The 7,126-nt window shown below is 33.9% G+C and overlaps 1 long non-coding RNA gene across 1 annotated transcript; it reads left to right on the plus strand.

Moving 5' to 3' along the window:
* The first annotated feature begins 3,015 nt into the window (after positions 1 to 3,015).
* On the plus strand, positions 3,016 to 4,413 carry LOC134730208 (uncharacterized). Its single transcript, XR_010111872.1, has 2 exons — positions 3,016 to 3,169; positions 4,175 to 4,413. It is a non-coding gene; the product is annotated as an uncharacterized LOC134730208 (long non-coding RNA).
* Positions 4,414 to 7,126: the final 2,713 nt, after the last annotated feature.

Genomic DNA, 7,126 nt, shown 5'->3' on the forward strand with positions numbered 1-7,126 from the left:
AAAACTGCCAAAAGCCAAATGAATGCTGTAACATACCTTACCCAAATCTAGTATTTAAATTCTTTGGAATACACAGCCAATAGTCATAGTACTAGGTCAGCCAAAAAATACTTCATGTGTAGAGGTAAGATTACAGATATTGACTTGAATTAATGGTATCTATAAAAGTATCTGTTTGGCTTTGTGATTATTGTCTCTAATCTACAAAAGTATTTTTATATTTTCTTTTCTAACTGCAATTTTGACATAAGTAACTATTTTATTGTAATAAATCATGTTGTTATAGCCTTAACATCTAATAAAATATTTAAACTTTACAAAATGCTTTCTGAAAAATAAAGGAGATAACGTTTAATAGTATCTTATTTGTTTATCTTGAAAAACAATGGCAACAACAGAAACATTTTACAAAATAAGAGATCAGTTTACTTTTCCACTGAAGCTCTTACTATCCAAAATACAAAGATAAACTGGCATAAGGTCAAATTACAGATGAAAAATAGAATGAAAGAATAAGTGAAATGGACATCTCCCCATTATCCTCTTTTAAAGGTTATTTTCATCTTGACAAAGTATCTCCTTCCATGTCACACTGATTCAATTGGCTTTATGCAATCCAAATATCATTTGAGACTCTCCCTTTTTCATAAATATTTGCCAAAAAAAATTTTCTTTTGAGAATAAGTAACTTATAACCTGACAGTTGTAAGTCAGGTCATTATTTTTTATTAAAACAAAAAACTTTTAGCAATTTTAATTTAAAATTTCTTCACCAATAATTGGAAAACATGTACTTAGTTTAAATAGATTATTAGCTGTATTCCTTGAGCAACTCTTACAATTCCTCCTAAGGGAAAGCTTAATCATATGTAAGCCCTGTTGGCAAAATGGCATGTAGTACCAAGGAAAACACATTATTGGAAAAATTCGTCAGAGGTCACGTACTGTGGCTACTTAGGAAAAGTGGCACATCCAAAAATGGTTATATTTTAAAGATGAGATTTCTACTCTTTGTGTTAAAAATATGGTAACTCAAAACAAATGTAGTGTTATCTCATTCACGCATGCTTTTTTTGAGGTAAAATACATATACAATTTACCATTTTTGCAGTTTTAAAGAGTACAAGTCAATGGCATCTGATACATCCGCAACATTGTGGAACCATCACCACCATGTAGTTCCATGTTTTAAAGGTATGTATTGCAGGCATATGAAGAGAATTAGAAAATGAAAATAAAGTCATGATTTCTACATTCAGTCTTAATTCGGCCTTCATATCTGCTCTGTCCCTTTGAATAGAATTTTTAAACTTTGGAGCCACATTTTACTAATCTCTAAAATGTACGTGTGTGTGCACATGTTCGTGTGTGTGTGTTTTTAAACTTTAAGGGATCTCCAAAGTCTAATTTTATGTTTCTGAGAGAAGCCTGATATTAATGTGATATATGACACATTAAGACAAAAGTCTAAAAGACAAATAGATTACTCAAGCCACAAAAATAGTGTATCATTTGTATTTTTAAAGTTTTCCTACTTTTAACAACTAAATATGTTTTAACTAATTTAAATGAGACTTTTACTGAGAAAGCATTGCTTAGCTTTGATAGCTAACTTCTCAATTATAATCCATGTTATGGTGGTATCTAAGGATTTCCATCCTGGCTTGCTGAGTACAGTTTTTAACTATAACAACCATTGGCTTTATTTTTTAAAAAAATCTACCAGGTATTTGTTTTTTTGCCATTTCTGTACAGTTTTTTCTGTTTTTATTTAATGGATATTTTTGTTTTAATCTTTGTATGTCATTAAATTTTAAATGTTTCTTGGCTCATTACCAGAAGCATAATATGAATATTTGTTTCTTGCCTTGAAGCTATATTTTTAAATGTACCCTTTTTTTTTGATATGAAATGAAAAATAGTTTAATTTCACTGAGTTCAGTCATAAAAGTAATTTAAAATTTTTAGCTCCCCATTAACATTCTACTATAAAACCATGAGATAATTAATAATGAGGACACAGTGTATCATTTTAAATGTTTAACATCAGTTCTTACAAAATATTAAGTACCAACATTTCTTAAATTCTGCCTTTTTCGTTTCTTCAATTTTTTTTTATACATACTTTAAAACTTCATTTAAGAAATGCGACCAGGTAGTTGGTTCTTTTACAGGCACTAACCATTTTAGAGCTCAAGATGAAGAAAAAAACAAGACTCAAACTTGAAAATGAAAATTATATCCAGGGACCATGAGTTTTACTAAAGCATCTGGAGAAGAACACTGATCTCATATACTCCATTAGGATGGATGCCAGCCCCCCAAAAATAGGATTGACAAAATGGTTCAACCAAGCTACATAAACAGGAATAATAATCAAACTACTGGGCTGGTTACTTATAAAAGCCTTAGAACAATGTTAGTTCAGTTCAACAGAAATGTACTGAGAACTAGTTAAGTACTCCTTTATCTTCAAGAAACTTGATTAGCTCGTAATAAATAGCATTAAGCAATCCTTTTTAATGTAGACTCACGTAGGTCTTTTATGCCAGTGAGGAATCACAGAAAAAAATTCACAGCAGCAGTGACATCACATAACAGAAGAATCCACATAGTTCTAGAAATATCTATTGCACACAGTACCTATTTCTACCTGATAGTAGAAATAAGAAAGATACAATCAAGGTCACTGAGAGAAGTACCACTAGGAAAGCACAAGAGTGTTCTCTGGGGCTGGGCATGGTAGATTACACCTGTAATCCCAGAGCAGCCTGGGAAACACAGGAAGACCCCAATTCTATAAACAATTTTAAAAATTAGCTGGTTGTGCTGATGCACCTGTGGTCCTAACTACTCAGGAGGCTGAGGTGGGAGGATCACAGTTAACAGTGAGCTACAATCATGCCACTGCACTCCAGCCTGGGCAAGAGAGCAAGACCCTGTGTCTTAAAAGGTTCTTTGTGGCACAGAAATGGTCTTGTTTATCAGTAATCTGATTGGGATTTTGCCAAAGCATCAAGCAAATGCTATCAATTATATCTTTGAATGAAGACTAAAATGTTTTTTCTTTTTCAGCTGGTCACACAGTGTAATGCAAAATATGTGGAATGTTTCAGTGCTCAGAAAGAGTGTAACAAAGAAAAGAATAGAAACTCTTCAGTTGTGCCATGTAAGACTTTAAAACAGTTTGTTAGTGATCTTTTATACTGGATTGTATGTTATGTACAGAGGCAGCCACTACTCTGATGCTATTGATAGCACCCTTCAATTGTACTGTACGTGGCCGTATGGTAGAAGGTTTTGAAAATGTCCTTTTAGTAACCTCATTAATGTATGACTTTATACCAGCCTCTTACCTGGTACTACCAAAAGGGAAAATGTTATGCTTATTCAACTAAGGTAGTTTAATGAAACTGGGAGAGGTGGTTGTCAGTGTCAGCAAGTGCTCCATCTATCTGACGTAGAATACAGCTTCATTTCACCTTGGAATGCAAGAATTGGGTTACTTCTACCATATTATAACATAAAAAATAATAATAGAGCTGTTATTGCTGTGGCATTAACATTCCTTTAAAACTTAGAATCCTGGATTAATCTGTACAACTAGAACTACCTTATTCAGTTACTGTGGCTATTGAGATCAAGGCACTGTTGATTGGTGGTGACCTCTGTATAAACAGCTAAGGACATAGCAGAGGATGCTGTCTGTGTGCTGTAGGCATAGACATGGGTGATCATTTGGGAGATTTATCTCTAATGAAAAAGGCCACTCTTTTCTAAGACCATCATGAGCAGAAAGACATGGAGAAAGGGGTTGGTAAAAGGGCAAAGTATATGTTGGTATAATTGTAGGAATAACAAACTAGAGTCAAAAGTTATCTAAAATCCTCTGTTGTGTCCATATAAAGTATTCTGTTATTGATCTGCTGTAAAAATCTCTCCCACAGTAAAACTGTATTCCTACAATGCCTGTGTCCTTCTGGGTATGTGCAGCAAAATTTCATTTTACATTCTTCCTCAGCTGATAACACTTTAGCTTGTTTAAAAATATAGATAAGTCTTAGAAAGGGAAGCCAGGAGGATATGTTATTCATCAAGCAAATCTCAGAAAGAGCTGTTGGTTCTGTGTGTATAATAAGGCAAATGTGGTGTTTTTGTTTTTTCCATATGATAGCTGAGCGTGCTCGAGTGGGTCTTGCACCATTGCTGAGATCTGTTTCTTCTATTGCATGTTTGCTTTTGAGGGACAGCTTCTGTCAAAAGTGAAATCATCACCAGAACTGGGCCTGATAAATACAGAAGCTGTATATTAATAGATACAATGTTGCCATAGATTCTTCCTCAACAGCCTGGTGTCTCACAGAAAGGATCAGATGTCAGGCAGTTCCGGTTGCTGAGGATACATCAGCAAAGCAGAGACAAAAATACCTGTTCTTAGGATGTTCAAATTCTAGTGGTGGGTGCACCTCCTAGTTGCCGCGACTACACCTCACGAACGCTAAATGTACCCTTTTTAAAAGTAAGCATATCATTTTAGTTTTGTTTCATGACTATAATATTTGATTTTGTAATTTATACATTTTGGGGTTTTCTTTAAGTTCGATTATTTTCCTGAACTACATAAATTTTTTAGGCCCCCATTAACTTTTTAATGAGATTCCTAAATACTTAGTCTCCTATAAATTTTATTATAACTTAACTTAATATTTTCAGCCACAAATGGACCCATTGAAAATGTACTTGAATATGGTAGCCATGTCAAAATTCCACAAAAGTTTCTAAAATATTCTATCAATTTTTGACTTTCTCTAGTTCTAGACTGGTAATTAGTTGTTTAGCAACCAGTGCTTGTGAGCAGGCTGCACTTTTAGTAGAAATGTTTTACTAGTCTCCTTGATATCTCAGCAACATAGTCCTCAACCAAGAAAAGATCAAGAAAGTGGACTCATGGACTCATATTTAAGAATTCTCTGGTCTTCCAATGTTTTCCATTACCTAGAAGTGGCAAACCTGGAAAAATTGTAAAATAGCTTATTGTATAATCAGTTAAGATGCCAGTAGGTTAAAACATTTTCTGCAAGCACAGGAAGCTGTTCTATAGCCTTTATTGTATTTTTTTTAAGGTCATCATATACCTTATCGTGTAAGCTACTATACCTTGTTGAGGAAAAGGAAAAAAATATTCAAAATGATGAAAATAAAAGCTGTGAACTGGTACTGTTTGGGGATAACTCCAAAATATAGTTACCCCCACCTTCAACCCAGGGCCATTTGGTATGGTCTCCTCCACGGAAAGAAAGCAAAGGACTGGGATGCATGAGAGTGAGTGAGAATAACCTCCCTCACTATCATACCTAATCAACCACTTATAAAATTGTTATATTCTATTTCTTTTGTCTTAGAATCATTAAGTTTTGCTGTCCTGGTACCTAAGGAGGAATGCTTTCACCAGGGAACCCATCTATTGTTCTGTTACATTAAGAGAAGGTAAGAAAGTTCCCCTCTCATTCAAGCCTTCTATGACACTGACCCAACAGGCAGAGAGGAGTTAATGTACTGTCTAAGGGATTTATCTTGATTACTAAAAGGAAATTGAGCTGCTCTTCCATAATGGTGTCAAGAACAGCTATATAATCATATTGCAAAGTGAAGAGAGTCTCTAAAATTCATTCTAGTTTTTCCATGCTGAATAATCATGGTCAATCTATCAGGACAGAAACACAGAAAACTTGGACCCATGGGAATGAAGACTTGTGTCAATATAACTCTTCACATAAAAATGTCCAACCAGCAGATATACCAGCAGATATAGAGGGTAAGAAGAATATAGAATAAGTCATACACGAAAGATTTTTTTGCCTAGGCCTAATGACTAGTTACATAAAAGCAACCATCTTTTATGTAAATTTATCAATGTATTTGCCCTCCTACCTTTCCTGAGTCTTTCATTCAAATGAAATATCCAAGTCAATGTTAAAGGCAAAAAGGTGAAAAGATTGTGAAAGTTATTCTGTTAGTTGTCCATCCACATTCATATTTCCACCTGCTCTATCCTTTTACAAGCACTGAAAAACGTACTTCCAGGTGCTAACAACTGACATCTAAAAAGCCCCTGAATCTCCTTCCAGGAGGGTTTGTCCAGTGGAAGGAACTGAAAGGGGTTGAAGAACAGTTGGAGAGAGAAGTCACAGGATTTACTATCCTGGCTCACATGAATCTCTGTTTGGCTGTACTTTGACAGTGATTGCTCACCACATTTAAAAAAAATAGCCCCAGCAATCAGATTTGATAAGCACTAGTTCCCTATTTCCTACCAGCCTAGGGGTGGTAAGGAATGACCGCTCTTGCTAGCACTGTACAATTCACCATCCTGTGTTAGGTTTCCTTAACCTTTTCTTTACTTTTATTAATAGCATTGCATTAAACTCCTCATTTATGCATTTTTAGTCACCCTCTGTTTCATGTTAGAATTCTGACCAATCCTATAATGGACATTTGACACTGTTAGAATTGCTGAAGACCTTTTCTTTTTTAAAAAAATTTATCTGTACTAATTATAATTTTTATTGTGTATAGAATAACTGCTGCTGATAAAGGTCAAAGAAGGTGGGATTTAATAAAGAAGTAAAAAAGAGGATTATTGATATAAGGTAAATGAAAATTGGTCTTTCATTTTATAGTTGTATCTATATTAACATTACATACACATACATACATATATACTGAGAAATTACTTCATGAATAATAATTCATAAAAATAAATGAGCTGCTTGAGAGCAAAGACTTGATACAGTTTAAGGTCATAAGTAAATTTCTCTGCACATGATACAGCATTTTTGAAATAGGAATTAACAGAAAAGAGATAAAAGACAATGCAAATTCAAAAGTGAAAAGACGAACTAGGTAGAGATGTAGAAAGCTAGTGAACATGAAATTTCTTTGGGAAAGGTTGACAGCCAACTTTTTATTACTATTAGAGACATATCCACTGTAGATTATTTATTCTATTGTATAATAACATTAATCCATCTCCTCAAATATTTAGTAAAAACTGGTACACCAAGAAAAGCCTTGAATAATAGAATTAGGAGTAAAAATAGTGCAAAGCATTGACATAAATGATGGC

Source organism: Pan paniscus, chromosome 3 (genome assembly GCF_029289425.2).
Source record: "Pan paniscus chromosome 3, NHGRI_mPanPan1-v2.0_pri, whole genome shotgun sequence".
In the NCBI taxonomy this organism is placed as follows: domain Eukaryota; kingdom Metazoa; phylum Chordata; class Mammalia; order Primates; family Hominidae; genus Pan; species Pan paniscus.